Genomic DNA, 21,739 nt, shown 5'->3' on the forward strand with positions numbered 1-21,739 from the left:
CATACAGTGGGAATGAACCCGGAACCATGTGATAGATAAGTAACCTACTTACTACAAAGCCACTCCTGTATATCAACAAAAGGAGAAGTATTGTATTAGCATTAATCATCAATATCGTACTCGGAGAATTGTCTTTTTTTCCCCCCGTTTTGCTTTCATTTCAGGAAATAATGACCAACCAAAATGTTCTCGCGTCTTCCATGAAAATAAGAAGAACCTCTACAGGGGCATCCAACGTTTTAGAAATGGGAGTTAATTTTTTTGTTGTTGTCTTACAATGGTAATTAAAAAGGCTGAGAGTAGGAGTTGGATGTACAAAATTATATTCAGAGAAATATTTTCAAACATCAAATGTTCAACAAATTCCAATATTTAATAAATTTCACAGAAGTCGACAATAACAAAAGTTTAAACTTTCGACGAATTTCGATTGGCCGATTGAGTAAACATATCAATAACGAACCGAAAATGACTGCTGGAAACAGCAGTTAGTTAACTCTACTAAAATAAGCAAGATTTTGTAATGACCATTATTTAAGCCTTGATTGTATATCCCTGTCTAAAAGCTAGTATAACTGGAAAACAACCATGGGCTTACGATATAGATCAGCGACGAACTATAACCTCCGAGGCTGCAACCACAATATGCGGAGTTCTTTACTAATCTAAACAATATTGTTAGCTGCGTTTACTAACAGAGTGTAGAGAGATAAAGTATTTTCCCGGATTGATAACCCCTCACTAGTGCTTTTGTATTAGAAATTCTTTTAACTATGAGTACCAAATGCAAGTGAATAAATGCCTATGCAAATATGTATGAGCTCTTGAAATCGGTGTTAAAGAAAAAGTATAATCAAGGCAATAACTGGCGATCGCATTATCACATTAGTACATCTACATTTTGGAGATCTAGATTTCATTATCACTCTCATTCATTCAAGTATGGAAGAGAAAGTAGTTCTACAAATCTTAATAAATGCATTGGTGATTTAAAAGATAGGAACATTAAGTATGATTTAGAGGGATCCATTATTAGTTATGCACTATCATGAAATATGTGAACTTTGCCGAGAAGAAATGTATTATATAACTACTTCTAAATTAATCTTATTGAATTTTAATGGAAACTTTACAATAAAAACTGCCATAAATTTCGAAATACATTCAAATATTGCAATTGTTAATTTTCATATATTATATAATAGGATTAATTTCAAAATGTTTAATGCATTTGATAAATACATAACTAATTGTTGTCACGCGAAATCTTTGTTTCAAATTATAACGTAGAATTCTTGTGTTTAATTTTTCTTGAATTATCCACTGATGCCACCAATAGTTGAATACAAAAATAGCCTTTTTAAGATTATATTTCTCAATTTATAACTGTCATAATATAGAATTTCTACGCGCTCGTTTTTTATTATTATTATTATTTCGTTATCCACTGATGTCACAGAAAGTTGAATACAAAAATGACGCTTCTTAAATACGTCGTTTATTTTTATAATTTTTTTTATTCACTGAGGTCGCCATTAGTTGAACACAGCAATATCTTAAATTCAATTACCGTTAACTCTTCTTTTTCTTCTTGGCGTTTCTGTACTGTATTTCAGATGTTCAATTCGAAATTTACTAATTTTGAATCACTTTGATAACGTTGTGCTAACATATATTTTCAGAAATATTTATATTAATTTTAGTGATACTCTTTCTTTTTTCTTTCTCCCTCTCTGTCTCCCTCTCTCTTCTCTCTCTCTCTCTCTCTCTCTCTCTCTCTCTCTCTCTCTCTCATATATTTTTATATATAAAAGTAAGGTTGTATGTCTGTCTTCTACGATTTATATTCCTAACTACTCCCACATTTTGCGGTGCAGTTTAACCAAAACCGGGTATCTTAATGTCGTGATTCATATCGAGCCCTTCTTCGGTATTAGCGCACGTCTACGATGAGTCTACGATTTAAAAAAAAAATTACCATCATTTTTTTCCATTTTAATGCATTTTTTTCGCTATTAAATAAGAGAAGTAACTCTCTAAAAATATCTATGATGAGTCAACGATTTAAAAAAAATTTACCATCATTTTTTTTCCATTTTTAATTCATTTTTTTGCTATTTTTTGGCTATAACTCTCTAAAAATGCTTATATAGTTATTTCCCTTACAAACCCGAGCAGCGCCGGGCGATACTGCTAGTATGTATATATATATATATATATATATATATTTATATGATTATTCCCAATAATACCGAAGGTGTAGCGTAGTCACAAGTGTCGTTGTGTAAGACGTAGCTTACTTCCCAACCACGTGGTTCCCGATTCAGTCCCACTGCGTGACCCCTTGGGCAAGTGTCTTCTACTATAGCCTCCGGTCGACCAAAGCTTTCTGAGAGTGATTTGGTAGACGTAAACTGAAAGAGGCCCGTCGCGTATGTATATATGTATGTGTGTGTATAAGTTTGAGTTTCTGTGTTTTTCCCCCAACATCACTTGACAACCGATGCTGGAGTGTTTAGGTCCCCGTTACCTAGTGGTTCGGCAAAAGAGACCGATAGAATAAGCACTAGGTTAACAAAGAATAAGTCCTGGGGTCGATTTGCTCGATCAGAGGTGGTGCTCCAGCATGGCCACAGTCAAAATGACAGAAACCAGTAAAATAATAAAATAATAGCATGCGTAAAACCCATAACGGTAAAATTATCAATTAATACCTAAGGGTAATACAAGCAGTACAAGCATGCTAAAATAGCAGTCAAAATTACTCAAAAGACAAGTTTTCACTTTAACACAAAAGCGAAGGAGAGCAAATGTAGAAAATACTTAAGATCGCATACCAATAACGAAAATACTCGAAAATTGAAAGAGTCAGACATACCCGTATCACCGTAATTTCGAACTCGGAGAAAATATCTGCATGAACTTCGAGATATTCTTTCATACTACGAAATTACGGTGATATGGGTATTGCAGACGTTTTCAATATTGGATTATTTTCGTTATTGCTGTAAGCACTTAGAGGCTTTCTTCAATTGTTCGTCTTCACTTTGGTGCTTAAGTGAAAATCTGCGGTTTAAGTTACTTTGACTGCTATCTTAGTATGCTGGTACTGCCTGTAGTACCATTAATTATTAAAATACAAATATATATGTATATATATATATATATTATATATATATATATATATGTGTGTGTGTGTTGTGTGTGTGTGTGTGGTGTGTGTGTGTGTGTGTGTGTGCGTGAGTGGGTGTGAGTGTGTGTGTGTGTGTGTGCGTGAGTGGGTGTGAGTGTGTGTGTGTGTGTGTGTGTGTGTGTGGGTGTGAGTGTGTGTGTGTGTGTGTATGTGTGTGTGTGTGTGTGCGTATGTGTGTGTTAATGCAATAGAAACAATTTTCTTTATAAGTGTATTTTTGTGGTTAAATATTCGAAATTTCTCGAAATTCTACTAAAGGTTATTTGGATTTACCTGTCATGCATGATTATTTACCTGTGATCTGTATTATACTTCCATTTACTGTAGAATATAGCTAACTAAGTTATTTTAATACTGTGTTTTATTGATAGCTGCCAGGATTTTTAATTCCTTTTTCTTTCTATATATATATAAATTAAATTTAAGGGTAAAATTCTATATAAGATTTTGGCAAGTATCCAGCGTGTTAAACCAATTAAGGTAAAAAAAAGTAATACTAAGTACTCTGTTACTCTTTTTTTTTTACTCTTTTTACTTGTTTCAGTCATTTGACTGCGGCCATGCTGGAGCACCGCCTTTAGTCGAGCAACTCGACCCCGGGACTTATTCTTTGTAAGCCCAGTACTTATTCTATCGGTCTCTTTTGCCGAACCGCTAAGTGACGGGGACGTAAACACACCAGCATCAGTTGTCAAGCAATGCTAGGGGAACAAACACAGACACACAAACATATTCACACACACTTATATATATATACATATATACGACAGGCTTCTTTCAGTTTCCGTCTACCAAATCCACTCACAAGGCATTGGTCGGCCCGGGGCTATAGCAGAAGACACTTGCCCAAGATGCCACGCAGTGGGACTGAACCCGGAACCATGTGGTTGGTTAGCAAGCTACTTACCAAACAGCCACTCCTGCGCCTATATATATACTTTTAAAATATATTACTACATTAAGGTCCGTTCCTATAAGTAAAGCCGCACGCTGGGAAGGGACGCTAAAGTCAAACTACTTTATCAAAATATACACACGCGCTGAAGTCAAAGACAAGTAATCTGACTTTAGCGTCCCTTTCCAGCGTGTGGCGTTACTTATAGTAACAGCACTTAATGTAATTACATATATTGAAGGCTTCGAATGTCCTGTCCGTGTTCTTGTATCGTCTTCTAAATGTTTTACGTTCTTGTCCCAGTTTGTATTTTTCTACATATTTATATATAGCGGCATCTGTACCCTCGTTGGCCTTATGTAAGTACATATTCCTGTAATTTGGTACGACTCTACACACTGTCTGTCTCTCCTACATTTCTCTGCCTTTCACACTTTGCATTCTACTTTGATCTGTCCCCTTCTCTCTCCCTCTCTCTCTACTTCTCCTCCTTTTCTCTTTTCTTGCCTCTGATTCTTTGGTCTACTCTCCCTCCCACACTCTCATATTCTCTGTCTTTCTCACTTTGCACTCACTAGCCAATCCTTGGCACGCTACTCTTTCTTCTCCCCTCTTTAATTCCTTCCTTCTCTCCCCCCTTTGTTGCCTTCGTCCCTCTTTCTCTCTCTCTTTGTTTCCTTTGCCCCCTTTCTTTTCTCTCTCTTCATCACGTGACTGCTGGTCAAAATCAGCCTTTTGGCCTCCGACCACTGCCGTGAGAACATCTGTTGTCTTCGTCTGCCGATAAAGGCATTATTTCCAAATACGACAGCTAAACTTGTTGTACCGTTTATTAGTCGTAAGACACCCGCTGTTTTTGTCCTGTTTTTACCATTATTGTTTTTTGTATTTTATATTCGTGTGGTATCGTCCGTTTTTCTGTCCCTGTTTCGTATACATTCGATCCTTCTTCCAAGAAATCTAATGCTCGTAGCTTAGTTTTTCCTTGGGGCTGGCCGGATCGGAGCGATCCTAAGATTAATCAGCCGAAATTGCTAGGATGATCCGGTTCTTGACTGAAGATTGAAGGCTTCCGTGTTTTTTGTATCGTCTTCTAAATGTTTTACGTTCTTGTCCCAGTTTGTATTTTTCTACATATTTATATATATATATATATATATATATATATATATATATATATATATATATATATATAATAATAATAATAATAATAATAATAATATAATAATAATAATAATAATAATAATATGAGGGAATATTATTCCAAACTTACACGGAAAAATTCAACTTAGAAATACTAAATCAAATTTCACAAAATATAATATATATATATATATATATATATATATATATAAATTAGAAAAAAAACACCTTTTATCAATTCAATAATGAAAAATTGAATTATACCATTTAGAAAAATTACATCTTATAAGATAAAACATATAACAATGATTAAGAAATTTGCAAATTAATAAAAAAAAAACGTATATATGTACAAGCTTATTTAAATACGTGTCTGTATGTACTACGTATATGTGTGTGTTTGTGCACAGACGTTTTATTTTGTCTTTAGAATCTCGAGTGTGTATCGTATTATAACAGACAAGAAATTAATATTTCTAACGCAGTATAGACGTGAAAACAGAAGAAATATTGCGTATTAATACCCTTAAAAGACGGAGCAAAGTTGTTAACAGGCAGCCACGGGACTAGAACCCGCACTCCTCACCTACCAGTTGAGTACACTACCATTAAGCTAAACTGACCACTAACAACAATTCAATCTGTTTCCACGGCTATACTGCGTGATATGGCTACCATTTTGTAATATTCATTTTGTTCTATTCCATCAATTCAGTACTAATTTTCTTCAGCAATATTTCGACAAACCATGTGTTTCTAGATTTTTAAAACACTGCCAGCTTTATCAACTATATCTATAATCTGAAGTATAGTTGGACAGAGATCAATGACCTAAAGACTCATGCATACATGCATGCATACACACCTACGTATATTTGTATCTAAATTTATATATAAATGTGTCTGTGTGTCTATGTATCTTTGTGTGCGTGTGACTCAGAGATCAATCACCTATGTGTAGATATATTATACATATGCGCGTGAGCGTGTGTCTGAACGCGTGTTTGTCGATACATGCGTGATCTCTATGGTTTCTTCACGTTTATTTCCAACGTGACTATGCTTTACAGGCATTATTTGTTTATTATGTTATGCCTAAAACACTTTAATATTTTTGTTTCGTGCTAGATAATCACGTTATACGGTCACCTTTCAATACTGAACTTCCTCTTCAAATTTTTTCCCAATGTATTTCACTGATAGCATAACCTTTCGCAGAAAACGTCCCACTTGGTAGGCAATTTACTACAATACCATCCATTATTTTGTCATACATGTTTCTTCTGGAAATACATTTCTTTAATTTTTCATTTTATTTTCTTTTACATTTGTTGAACGTTGTTGCAATTTATGTACACTTATTTTGGGCCTTTTATTTCATTTTTATTATTGTATGTTTATTTTATTCTTCCCCAGTTATTCCTCTACTTCTCCAGCGCCAGAATCTCGCCAGAATCTCGGTGAATGTTTCTGCACCCGAAACAATGCATTTATCACAGAACTTATAATGGTAACATTATATATTAGTGCCAAATCGATTGAGGAATGGAAACATTCTAGCCTGAAACAATGGCGTATATATTGTAAGTAAGCTTTTAAAATGGATATAGTCAAATTGATATGCAGATAGATACACAGAGATTGGTAGAGAGAGGAATAAGAGGATAGATAATGTGATTGATTGACACTTAGATAGCTAAGTGGATAGCAAGACTGACAGACATACAGGTACATAGATAGTTAGATAGGTGGATAGATAGATAGACGCATAGAAACATACATACATTCAAATATACATATATAGGTACCAACGTACATATAATTGTTCATGCGCACATAAGAAGAGTGAGAAATGGATAGAGAGACGCAAACATTGATAGACAAAGGGACAAATAGATAACTAAAAGGTTGGTTAGCAAATTTAAAGGCGAGTATATCTGTATGTGTGTGTGTGTGTCTATAGAGAAGGAGGTAGAAACATAGACAGACAGACAGACAAACAGATAGATAAATAGATAGATAGATAGATAGATAGATAGATAGATAGATAGATAGATAGATAGATAGATAGATAGATAGATAGATAGGTAGATAGATAAATAGATAGATAGATAGATAGATAGATAGATAGATAGATAGATAGATAGATAGATAGATAGATAGATAGATAGACAGACATATATGTGTGTGCGTGCGTGTATGTGTGTGTACATCTTTATCTATGCACATAAAGAGGGAAATGCAAACGCACTCATGAACACGCGCATACACAGACACACAGACACACGCACAGACACACACACACACACACACACACACACACACACACACACACACATATTCGAATGCATAGAGGTGGAAGATAGCACAATGATTCACTTTAATATATTTCACAGCCAATTAAATGGAGCGACCGAACAACCGCATCGGGAATGTCAACTAACAGAAGCAAGCAAATGAAAAATAATGGCCTATTTACAATCGTAACTCACCCTAAATGTATAACAAAATGGAAGCTAGAAACTATGCTCACATATGGAGCTATAAGTTGCTGAATTTGTCTCCAGATAGGCACTTTTTGAACAGAGTTGCAATCAGTGGCGTTCCGGCCGACACCTTCCTGCTGTTGTATATATACAATGATGAATATTTTCCAAAGTGTCGTTCTTCTTTTTTAAAATGTTAATATTCCATTTAATGAGATTTGGCTACTGTCTCTTGTGGATAGGTTATACAAACGCATATATATATATATATATATTATATATAATATTATATATATATATATATATATATATATATTATATATATATACACATATATATATATATATATATATAATATATATCTATATATATATATATATATATATATATACATATATATATATATATATATATATATATATATATATATATATATATATATATATATATAGATATATATATATATATATATATATATATTATATATATATATATATATATATATATAATATATAATATATATATATACAAAGAGCAATAAAGATTCAAGTTAATTTAAATGAATTTACTTGAATATGGTACCTAACTTAGATGCACCAAAAAAAACTATACTGATTTAACAATACAGTAATGTGGGGTGATTATAAGCGAGAAAGAAGCAACAAGAATGGATAGGTTTTTAGTACGATCGTTTCATACAAGGACAGGTTTTATTAAAAGTTGCAAAGATTACAGCATATAAACGAGTCCCGTACTCATCAGCTAAAATACATGTGAGATCTCTAGACATCCTAGTGTTTGAGGCTATACTCATGAAGTAATGTAGATAATTAACATAAACAGATTTCTAAAGTTCATTAATATGTTAATTATCTACATTACTTCATGAGTATAGCCTCAAACACTAGGATGTCTAGAGATCTCACATGTATTTTAGCTGATGAGTACGGGACTCGTTTATATGCTGTAATCTTTGCAACTTTTAATAAAACCTGTCCTTGTATGAAACGATCGTACTAAAAACCTATCCATTCTTGTTGCTTCTTTCTCGCTTATATATATATATATATATATATATATATATATATATATATATATATATAGGATGACTTCCCTTTGCAAATACTGACAGGACACAGATAGTGTGTCTATGGCCAGCTGGAGGAGTGTGTCCTCCTGGGGCTAAAAACTACAGTAGCATCCACCCTTAGGAGTTAGCCATATTGAAATGGCAAACATACGTCACGATGTGTTACCGCTACTGTATATAACTCACTTTGATATTTATCATTGTTTGATTTCACTTTTTCAATATCAGCGACAGTGGACGCTGGAAAAAGTATAAGTATTTGTGAAGGAAATCTAATTCTCGGCGACAACTATGATTGTCACACGCTGACGAGAGGTCAATACCTCGAAACTCGAGTCCGTGTGTATCATAAGTTGAAGACGGGAAGGATGACTTCCTTTGCAAATACTGACAGGACACAGATAGTGTGTCTATGGCCAGCTGGAGGAGTGTGTCCTCCTGGGGCTAAAAGCTACAGTAGCATCCACCCTTAGGGGTTAGCCATATTGAAATGGCAAAAATACGTCACTATATATATATATATATATATATATATATAATGTGTGTGTGGTGGCGCAATGGCCTAGTCGTTAGGGCAGCGGAATCGCGGTTTCGATTTCCAGACCGGGCGTTGTGAGTGTTTATTGAGCGAAAACGCCTACAGCTCCACGAGGCTCCGGCAGGGGAGGCTATCCCTGCTGGCCTTCTCGCTTAGCCAGCGGGGTGGCGTCATTTGAAGGCTAAAACAATGCGAAGCGCATTGTGACCCCGATGTGTAGCAACATCTGATAGCCTGGTTGGTCACGGTGATATATATATTTATGTACACACACATACACACACATATAATATACATACATATATATATATATATATATATATATATATATATATATATATATATAATATATATATATATATAATATATATATATAGGAGCACTCCGTCGGTTGCGACGACGAGAGTCCCATCTGATACAATGAACGGAACAGAATTTCAGTTAGAAAACGGCTTTCTAAAAGATCGAAACTCATTAGAGTAACTGTAAACATTATCATCAAAATAAAAATTATCCCACAAAAGCTATCTCTACTAATTTTTTCAAATATATTATACTGTACCAAAAACTTTTTTTATTATTCTACTACATATATATATAAGGTATTGGTATCTAGAAGATCCAAAGAGTGGCAGGTAACACTATGTAAGCGCTATGGACAGACAGTAGTTGAATTCTTGGTCCGATAGTGATGCGGGTGAGGAGTTTAATGCATATATATAGTAGAGAGAATGAGATAACAAATCCGAAGCTGTGAGAAGCTTTCAGGGCATTTATAAGGAAAGAGATATAAATTGCTTGTGAATTAGACGTAACGTATACAATAATTTCTAACCACTTGAGAGCGATTGGAAAAACAAAAATACTTGAGAAATGGGTGCAGCACGAATTGAACGACAACCAAAAACAAAAACGTCGTTCTGGAATGTCGTCTTCCCTTCTATTACGCAACAAAAACGACCCATTTGTCGACCGGATTGTGACTTGCAATGAAAAGTGGAGTCTTTACGACAACCAGCGATGCTCAGCTCAGTGATTGGACGCCGACGAAGCTCCACAGCACTTCCCGAAGCCAAAGTTGCACCAAAAGAAGGTCATGGTGACTATTGGTGGTCTTCGGTCGGTGTCATCTATCACAGCTTTTTGGATCCAGGCGAAACAATTACGGCGAAGTACTGTCAGCAAATGGATTAAATGCATAAGAAACTCCGACAACAGCCAGCACTGGTCAATAGAAAAGGACCAATTCTTCTCCACGACAAGGCTCGGCCGCACGTCGCATAACTGACCTTGCAGAAGTTGAACGAATTGGGCTACGAAACTGCGTCATCCGCCATACTCACCAGATCTCTCGCCTACCGACTACCACTTTTTCAAGCATCTCGACAACTTCCTACGTGAGAAATGCCTCAGAAACCAATAGGATGCCAAACATGTTTTCAATGACTTCATTGCCACCAGAACGCAGTATTTTTACGCTACTTGTTTCGCGTTGGCAAAAGTGTGTTGATTCTGATGGTGTTTATTTCGATTAATAATGTTTTGTTTGAGCCGAGATATGTGCATCTCAATTTAAAGGTTAAACACCGCAAGAACTTTCTTGACAACCTAAAGTATATGTACATATATATATATATATACACCTTTTTCTTTTATGCGTTTCAACCCAAAATCTGCGGTCATGGTGGAGCACTGTCAGTTTCATGACCTTGTCAATGGCAATGCTGTTGTGAATGACTTTTGATGAAAGAGGGCGTTTGATATTGCTGGCTTCTATTGTGCTTCTTGCCGTGATCTAAGTTCGTCAGTGATCTTGGATAGCAGATATTCAAGTTGTGTCTTGAAAACGTCTACCCAACTCCATGTTGTGCGACTTTGAACCTAAAACTGTTGCAATAATTTGTCATCAATCCGAACGTGAATATAAAGGAAATACATAAAATGTTGTTTGCACAAGGTGGTAAAATGTACCCTTTGAATGAAGAAGTACAACATGAATCCTTTGTTAGAAAATGAACCTCCTTGAATTGTAACAGCTTGTCGTTTTGACTTGTTATAATCTATGGTATTGGAGAAGCAAAATTTCAATGTGTTAACAAAAGAAAATTAGCAATCCCATAGAATTTTGAACAGTGAACAGGGTATCGTGATTTGATTGGTCGCTAAAGCAAAAGCCAATGTGTCAAACATTAAATACTCATTGCCATGCGCCGTACATGCAAAGGTTCGGTCGTTTCCTACGCAAAACAAAACCGTGTGTTCTATTTATGTCTTCTGATTTATGATCATAGAAAACATGTAAATAATGGAAGCTGTTCTTTTAATAAAGTATTGTTGAAAATTGTTCTTAATGCTACGGTTCCATGGAGCCTTTGCCTTTCTCAAGTTTTCTGTGAAATTTAACTGGCGAAAGATAAATATTCTCACGCAGGAGACATTTGTGAATATCCAGTTACTTTCCCGCAGCAGGAATTTGATTCACCACTGAAAGTTAATGAATCAATTGTCAGTTCCGTTGTAAAGCGGCTTCTATTTACATAGGTGAGTCACATGGCATGCAAATTTTTACTTACGCTGTCTTCTTAAAAGTGTACAGACTCAATCGTAGAAAGGTAAGTTTGTTTAATACAGACACATCTCAGTGCTGAGAGTGGATTTGAGTCGCTTGTCACCCATCTAGTTATTCTTCTCCCCAAACAACTCCTGTATGCAGATTCCGATAAAAGTGAGTAAAATATAAATGAGTAACTGTAGAGATGCAGGTTTCAATCCTCTACGGCCATTTCAAATGAATCCTTTAATTGATTAATGGAACCATTATATCATTTTAAAGAAATCGTGTTCGTCAGATGAATTCATGAACTTCAAAACAATGGAAATTCAAAATGATTTAACATGGTTTAAAATCCACAGAGCTAAGCCATTTATAGCCATACAGTTACTATTTTATTTGATAGAATATATTTACCAGAATTTTCTATATTTGATCAGAACAGGGAAATTTAGAGGTTAGTAGAGAATTTAGGAGGGGGAAGGAATAATTGATTCCAGTGACCCAATTATCTATGCTTCTAAAAACATAACAAGGATGCGGCTCGATTAGACTAGGGTTTATCTATTAAGGAGTTGTTTAATGTCTACTGGTCAGTGATACGAAAATGATCCGTGGTCCCGTCAACCTATTAAATTATCAACGCCGTTTGTGATGGAAGTAATATACAAACTTTATATCCACAAGTCGACAAGGCAGAGGACAGTAACAAGGAAGTGAGGGATAGGGAATGGAAGATAAGGAGAAAAAAGAAACAAAACTGTTACTAATTACCATACTATAAATAAATGAATAGTTTGAAGGATAATAGAATAAAGGTTATGGGGACAAAGCTCTAAACTATGACTGGGAATCATTGCATGAGAATAAAAAAAACTTACTACAAAATTGCAAAGTTATAATATTATAGCAATTAAGAGAAATTTGAAATGAAATATATACTTTTAGATCCAGGATTTATTCTTTGTAAGCCTAGTACTTATGCTAACGGTCTCTTTTGCCGAAACACTACGTTACGGGGACATAAACACACCAACATCCGTTGTCAAGCGAAGGAGGGGGACACAAACACATACAAACATATAAATCTTATATATATATATATATATATATATATATATATATATATATATATATATACGACCGGCTACTTTCAGTTTTCGTCAACCAAATCTGCTCACAAGACTTTGATTGACCCGAGGCTACAGTAGAAGATATTGCCCAAGGTTCCACGCAGTGGGATTGAACCCGCAACCATGTGGTTTGTAAGCAAGCTACTTACCGCAAAACAAGGAAGACGTATTCTTGTCTGTCTCCTGTCCAAGCTTGATTTGCGCGTTCGCCACCACATCCTCGTTTAAGCTTAGCAGCCCGTCCTGTTTGTGTTACCAATTTTGAACCTCCGCAAAATCCCAAATTTTCTTTAATTTGCCTGCGGGAGCAACTGTTTTGCCGAAAGCGTAAATTGTTGTTAAATGCTCGAAATACGAGAGTAGAAAAACAGCCAACCACTGATGAAGGGTCATTCTTTATGTTGTTTGTCCTGTTTTCCATTTGTGTCTTTCGTAGTTAGAAAAAATTGTTCATATTCCTCGTACTCGTACTTCGTATTTTTTGTTGTACACGTTTCATGACGTCCTGTGCCCACGTATGTATATATATAGAGAGAGAGACACGTATAGACGTATGTGCATAGACGTATGTACATATACCTATGTATATTTGCATATATATATATATGTAATTTATATTATAAACACACACACATACATACATACCTACATACATACATACATACATACATACATACATACATACATACATATATATATATATATATATATATATATATATATATATATATATATATATACAGATCATTTGAGATTAATTTTAAGAAGTTGACATCATTTTCCGCCAAAACCTTGATTGCTTGAAAATCTGACCCTCATCTTTATTTTTCCGGTAAATAGCGAACTGATTTGGCAACAGAAAATCATGGAACAACAGAATCGTTCCGCTTTTGTTGTTTTGGCACGCGCCGGGCACATTGCCGATAGAATTGTTGAGTTGGCGAAACTTCCAAAAGCAACAGTTTATCGTGTGTATAAACAATTTAAAGAAGTAAAGATTGATAGAAAAGTACACAAAGCTCGAAGTGATTCGAAATACAAACCAAAGTTTCTCACTAGACTCAACCGTTCGATTGAAGCCAACTCAAGCACCTCCACGACAGCTCTTGCTACGAAATGTGATGTGTCCCTTGTACGATTTCTAGATCTTTCAACACAGAACCTTGGCATGACCAGCTATATTCGAAGATGCACTCACCTCCTAACAGGCAAGGCCAAAGCAATCAGAGCCGAGAGATACCCAAAGCTTGTGTCATTCCTCAAGCATCAAGGTGGAGGAAAACCTCTGGTGTTCGTGGACGAGAAATTCACTGTGGACGCTGAGGTGAATCGCAGAAATTCTCGAGTGATAGCAAACAGCTCTTCTGACGGCCCCCAGTGTTTGAGACTAAGAATCCTACCTCTCTGGTGGTATTTGAAGCCGTGGCGAGAGAAGAAAGTGTCACTTCGTTGAGTTTCGCTTGACGATCCGCATAAAGGAGTATCTGTATCTCCTGAAGAGCTCTTTGTTACATTGCATGGAGCAGACGTTTTGGCTTGACAATGTGATGCTTATCCAGGATATTGTACCATGCCATGTATCAAAACCAACACAGGCCTTCCTTAGCGAGAAGGTGCCATTTTTTGTCAATGCCGACAGCTGACCCAGTAATATCCCAGATCTCGCCCTTCTCGATTATTTTTTATGGGGCGTACTATTTCACTATATACTCCTTAGTTGCCTCTATTTAACCATCACAGATCATGTCCGATGAAGGGATACCCCTATTTTCCTAGAATCAGCTGTAAAATTAACTTTCTCTTTAAAAATATCCTGAAAATGTCACACAGCCTTTGTTCTGTTGTCCATTTTATTTAACATATATATGCTTATTCAAGATCCACATTAGACTCCTCACACGTATGATAATCGAAACGAGAGTTTAACACTTACATAGCGTTACCTGCCACCTTGGGTCTTCTGCATACCAATACCTCTCATACCCTTGCTTATATATATATATATATTTGAAATTAAATAAAAAGGGTAGAAATTGATATTAATCAATTAAAACTAGTGGCTTAGCATATTTTAAAAATTCGAAGATTAAAAATTGGGTTACATACAAAATTAAATTCCTCTTAATTTTACACAAAACACACACACACACACACACACACACATATATATATATTATATATATATATATTAATATATATATATATATATATATATATATATATATAATATATATATATATTGGGTTTGTGTGCTTATGTGTATAAGTATACCTAGTTCGTGCATTTTGTGGAGTGATGTGCGTTTCGTGTATGTGTGTGTGTGCACGCGCATTTGGGCGTATGGACATGTGTATAAGTGCATATATGTATACACATAAACCGTTTAGACATAGGTATATGTGTGTATGTGCTTGTGTGCGTGTGTGTGTGTGTGTGTTGGCGCATGTGTGTGTGAGGTCTAACGTTTATGCGTATATCTTTTTACTACACGCCCACAAAATTTCCATTATAGATTCAGCAAACAAGAAACTGATAAACCCGTGTGTACAAAAAATACTCGCCCAAGTTGCCACCAGCTTTGAACAAACCTAGAAACATATGGTTTCATTACTAACTGTTTAAATATCTAATCATAGTGCAGACGGTCGGTGTACTTTTGTAACTCACCTGTAATTGAATTCGCTATCTGTCATCATGAATATGTCCCCACCCCCAGACAGACAAGCCTAAGTTCACCTTATAAGTGACAGTTGTAATTAACATTACCGTTCCGACCACTATTTCTAGTCATTACAGTTATTTCAGTTTGACGTACAGCAATTTTAGTTAGACATCTTGATATTGGTCTAAAGCAATATGTCTGTTTATAACGTAAATTTTTTATTCGCTTTTGGCGATTTCATGTAGGTGTCCAGAATGTTACCAGAGTTTATGATATGAATGTTACGATGCTTTACTAATCTTCAGGAAGCTAGTCTTTCACTAACATGATTAATTTTCTTTTTTTTTTGTTTTAAGAGTTTAGTTGAATGAGGAATAAGCGCTCGCTAACCCTTATCAGAGCATCTGTGATTGGTAGAGAGAATAGAAGAAATCACCTTCATGATAGAAGTCTAGCCTCAAAGTTTATAGAGGTATACACTTCGGTAACATAACTGTAGATCAGGCAGTCGTGTCAATCGGGGAAGTTCAAATGTAGCACGTCAAATTGGAATTGTTTCTTCAAAGGGCTTCCACAGAAATTCTGTCATACTACACTTTAGTCTTTTTACTCTTTTACTTGTTTCAGTCATTTAACTGCAGCCATGCTGGAGCACCACCCTTAGTCGAGGAAATCTACCCCAGCACTTATTCTTTCTAAGCCTAGTACTTATTCTATCGGTCCCCTTTGCCGAACCGCTAGGTTACGGGTATGTAAACACACCAGCATCGGTTGTCAAGCAAAGTCGGGGGAACAACACAGACACACAAATATATACACACGCATATATATATATATATATATATATATATATATATATATACATATATACGACGGGATTCTTTCAGTTTCCGTCTATCAAATCCACTCACAAGGCTTTGGTCGGCCCGAGGCTATACTAAAAGACACTTACCCAAGGTGCCACGCAGAACTATGTGGTTGGTAAGCAAGTTACTTACCACACAGCCACTCCTGCGCCTATATATATGAAATTTCATAACAATATTTTGATAACTGATATTGATAATCTTCGAAATATTTAGGGTTTAGAATTAATTTCAACTAATATTGAATTTTGATCACGTTTATGATATATTTAGAAATGCTATAGTGCACCTTAAGGACGTCTTGAACAATTTGTTCAGAATACGTTACAAATAGCGCCCTAGTAGCTACTGTATGATGAGTCATCTATAATGCAATAGACTTCCACGTGAGGTAAAAAGATATAAAATAATTTTATGTTAGTATCTTATCTTAAGTCGTGAAAATTTCTTGAATGGTGTGGCAGCAAATGATGACCAGTAATTAAGGCACAAACCAGCAATTCTGAAGGTAAGGTGCTGGGCGATTACATTGTCTTCATCACGTCAATAGTATTTTATTATATCGTCCTCAAAAGGATGGAAGTAAAGATGTCTTCGGTGAGATTTGAACTCAGGACATTAATTTCGTAACAAATATCACCAAATATTTTCCGACGCTCTAATAATTCTGTTATTCCGCAAGCGTTTCTACTTTTGACTATTTTTGAAAAGAGGCTTTATTTGATTATATCAGCCCTAAGATACAATTGGTAATTCCTTTTATCTATTTGGAAAGGTTGAATGGCAAAGTTGATCTTGGTGGTGTTTGAGCTCAGAACGTAAAAATCCGGAAGATATGCTACTAAATATTTGGTCCGAAGGGCAAAAGCTTCTACCAGCTCAGTGATTTGATGTGGGAATGATAACAATTAACAATGATAATAATAATAATAATGATAATAATAATAATAATAATAATAATAATAAAAATAATGATGATGATGATGATGAAGAAGAAGAAGAAGAAGAAGAAGAAGAAGAAGAAGAAGAAGAAGAAGAAGAAGAAGAAGAAGAAGAAGAAGAAGAAGAAGAAGAAGAAGAAGAAGAAGAAGAAGAAAAAGAAGTGTCTTGCAATTGTAATAGACGGAGCTTCAAATATCTGCATCCATAATAATTCTCTTTTGCACATTAATGAAATTAGATAATCCAAACTTGGTTCTCATAAAATGAATTAACCATTCTCTTCTATTTATAATAGTCACATGTTGCAGAAGAATTACCTTTTAACATTCACAATCTGTACAGAAATAAATAAATAAATATAACTGGTTCCCCAGTTCAGTGCTGAAAAATTAATCTTACATAGAAATGATATCTCATTATCATAGAATGGTGAGAAATCATTAACACTTTCAATGAATCCTCTTTCAACGAATTGTTAACGAGAAGCAACTGTGGAAATAGAAATAGATGCATTAAAATTACATTTTCATTTGGCTGTCTTCGTTACAAGTTTTTGAAAGAGAATTATCTGTAATATCCCCAGTTATAACTAATGAACTTTATTTAATATATATAATAAGTTTTGGTGAGTGAATTTGAAAAATATCTAATGACTTCGAAAAAGAAATGGCGGATCACTGTAGTATTTTAGATCGACTGTGTAAAGTTGCACTATCTTTGCTTACAAGAGTTTGGTATCTCCAATGTGTGGATCTCTCAACATTGAATCGCAGTATTTCCGTGGGAAATAGCTGATTTTGGATGCAATTTTCGCAACTGCTTGACAACATGACCTTAAAATATATTTAGCAGGAGCAAGTAAACTCTATACATAAAAAAATGGTGTCTCAGAATTTAGAGAAGAGCTTACAAAGAATGTTTGAATAATTCACTTAGAGATACTGAAGTACTTCACATCTTTGAGAAACTTTAGCGGCAATAAGCAAAAGTGTCTACAATGTGCTGGAAAGAATCTATCGGGAAAAATTCAGGAAGAATCGACATGTGTAGTTTGAGAAAAAACTTCATTTCGGTTGGTTTTGAGTTCAAAATGTAGGCCATTGCATTTGACGAAACAGTATTTCAAAGACAATATATACATCCTCTGATATGACTGACTTATGAAGTTATACAAACTTTATACACATTTTACTTGAGGTTAAGATTACAGTGGTGTCTTCATATCATCTACGCACATTAATGATTTAGAATTTCCAAAATAAACTATGCAGGAGTGGCTGTGTGGTAAGTAACTTGCTTACCAACCACATGGTTCTGGGTTCAGCCACACTGCGTGGCACCTTGGGCAAGTGTCTTCTACTATAGCCCCGCCGACCGAAGCCTTGCGCGTGGGTTTGGTAGACGGAAACTGAAAGCAGCCTATTATATATATATTTATATATATATATATATATATTATATATATATATATATATATATATATATATATATATATATATATATATAAATTAAATTAGAGATAAAACCACTATTAGGCAATTCAATCAGTGATAGACAAAAAGCAAAACATAAAAAACAAAAAATAAATATAATTAATATAATATATATATAAAATATAAAATTTAAAATTTAAATTATTAAAATTTGAATTTTTAAAATTTATATATGACTTTGTGTCTGTGTTTGTAAATCCACCATCGCTTGACAACCGATATTGGTGTGTTTACGTCCCAATACGTTGCCGGTTCGGCAAAAGAGCACAACAGAATAAGTACTAAGAATAAGACCTGGGGTCGATTTGCTCGACTAAAGGCAGTATCCCAACATGGCCGCAGTCAGATGACTGAAACACCTAAAAGAATAAAAGAAGAGTGATTGGCCAAGACCCACTTACCATACGCTACAATAATCCCTATCACTGATAAACTATTTCATATCTACCATTTTTGCTGCTACGTTTATTACGGGTGCAAACATCACTTCTACTGTGGCTCTCCAGATGCTACACTTCACACTTTTCCATTGTATACTGTGTCCGGTAATCCTAAGGGACTGATTAAATATCAACTACTACTTCTTTCCGAGAATTCTCTATCCATCCATTTTCTTACTATATTCAACAGACAGATGCTCAAGCTGAACATCGATCGTTTCGATCTCACAAGAGTGAAAGCACAAACAAAACCAACTATCATATATATCAGACTATGTCCTTCAAACGAATGAGACTATGGAGATGAAATCATGATTTAAGTATAAACAAGCGAAAACACCTGAGTTAACAAGGTTTAACTCAACTCGGAATAGAATACTGTTTCAACTTCTGGGACGGCACATTTGCCACGTAAAAAGACATAAATTGGTCACCTGAGTTTGTTGCCAATACTCTCCAGGATCGATTTGTTCGATCAGTCCCCAGCTTGGCTGCAGCCCAATGAGTGAAACAAGTAAAAGAATGTATATTCAAGTTCTTGTTTTCAGTTATTTCATGTATAAATATATAAGATGGTTAAGGCGGCGAGCTGGCAGAAACGTTAACACGTCTGGTGAAATGCTTAGCGGTATTTCGTCTCCCGCTACGTTCTGAGTTCAAATTCCGCCGAGGTTGACTTTGCCTTTCATCCTTTCGGGGTCGATAAATTAAGTACCAGTTACGCACTGGGGTCGATGTAATCGACTTAATCTGTTTGTCTGTCCTTGTTTGTCCTCTCTGTGTTTAGCCCCTTGTGGGTAGTAAAGATATAAGATATAGAATACTCTCCAAATTGCGGCCCATATATATACGACTTCATCTTCTACTTTTATGAACCTGTTGGTCTCGTTACATCGACTCAGGATCGCCTCAGTCATTCAACTTGCATTATTCTGTTCACTCACAGGCCTCACACTAACAAATTCTAATCGTTTCTTTTCTAAACATTGTTTCACTGGAATTTTGTGCATGTCCTTGTTTTCGCTGTAGCTTTTTTTCTGTTCAAGACAAGCATTAACCATATCGATCACATCAGTATTGAAGGCTCGGAGCATGGTGGAAGCTGAGGACACAACCTAACCAAGCCATCGAAAAACATCTAAAAACTTGCCGTATTCAACTGAAACATCTTTTCAGAGCAATGGGTTAACTCACATAAAAGTTTTCTTTACTAAAATATTATACTTTAACTCCTATGATAATGCAGAGAATCTTTTGTGGCATCATCATTGGTGTGCTAGACAACACAAGATAACTGACATGATGTGTGTGTGTGTAAAGAACAGCGGATGTAATCTGCAGTCAACACAACAAAATCTACTTAAACACTAATAACAGAATTTTCACAAAAATTATCTGAATAAGCTTTAAATTCTGGTATTTAGAGTCAAAAGCTATTTCCTTTAAATTGTCAAAAAAAAAGCGGATATTATGTTGAAAACAAGACTTGACATATTGCTCTTTTAATCAAATGAAGACTGCCAAGTTTATTTACTGACACTCTAAAAATGGATAAAGCATTCGCTAAAATTACAAAGTCTTCCAGCAAACATTTTGAAAGATCTATGGAATATTTCTCTCCATGTACTCCGTGCAAGTAGTAGTAGTAGTAGTAGTGTGTGTGTGTGTGTGTGTGGGTGGGTGTGAAAGAGAGAGATGTGAAGTGTGTATGCGTTTATAATCGCAAGTCACTGAAAGAGAATGAAGGTTTTCTTCAAGTATCAAAAATCCGCTTGTGCTTGACCATCCGTCATCTTGCAAAATCAATATGAAAGGAAACAAAAGAACAGCAAGAAGAAAAAGTAATTCAAAAATAGAAGCACGAATGTGGATTAGAAAAGAGAAATGCGACGAAGGATACATTTAATCTGTATATATATAGACGTTTATGTATTTGTATTGCAAGATTCTTGATGTGAAACCATGTGTTGAAACAGATATTATTGTATTTCGGGATAGATATTTTTGTTTGCCAAATACACACACATGAGAACGAACGACGTCACAGATGTGTGGCGTAAGATTTCCGGACAATGCATATGAGGTAAATAAGAACAATAATAAATGTGTGAAGAACGAATATATAGTTCCTGTGTTTATTTGGAATAGAAAAGTAACCATCCCGAAATACAATATATATATATATGGTGGAGGTCTTCGTCTTTGCGCGAAGAGATGCTAGATTGAAGGGTCCACTATGAAGCGATGGCATATGTTGATGGAAGGCGAGTCCTGGGAGAAATAAAAGAGGTTGGCGCTAGGGTTCAT

The sequence above is a fragment of the Octopus sinensis genome, linkage group LG9, assembly GCF_006345805.1.
Source record: "Octopus sinensis linkage group LG9, ASM634580v1, whole genome shotgun sequence".
Lineage (NCBI taxonomy): Eukaryota > Metazoa > Mollusca > Cephalopoda > Octopoda > Octopodidae > Octopus > Octopus sinensis.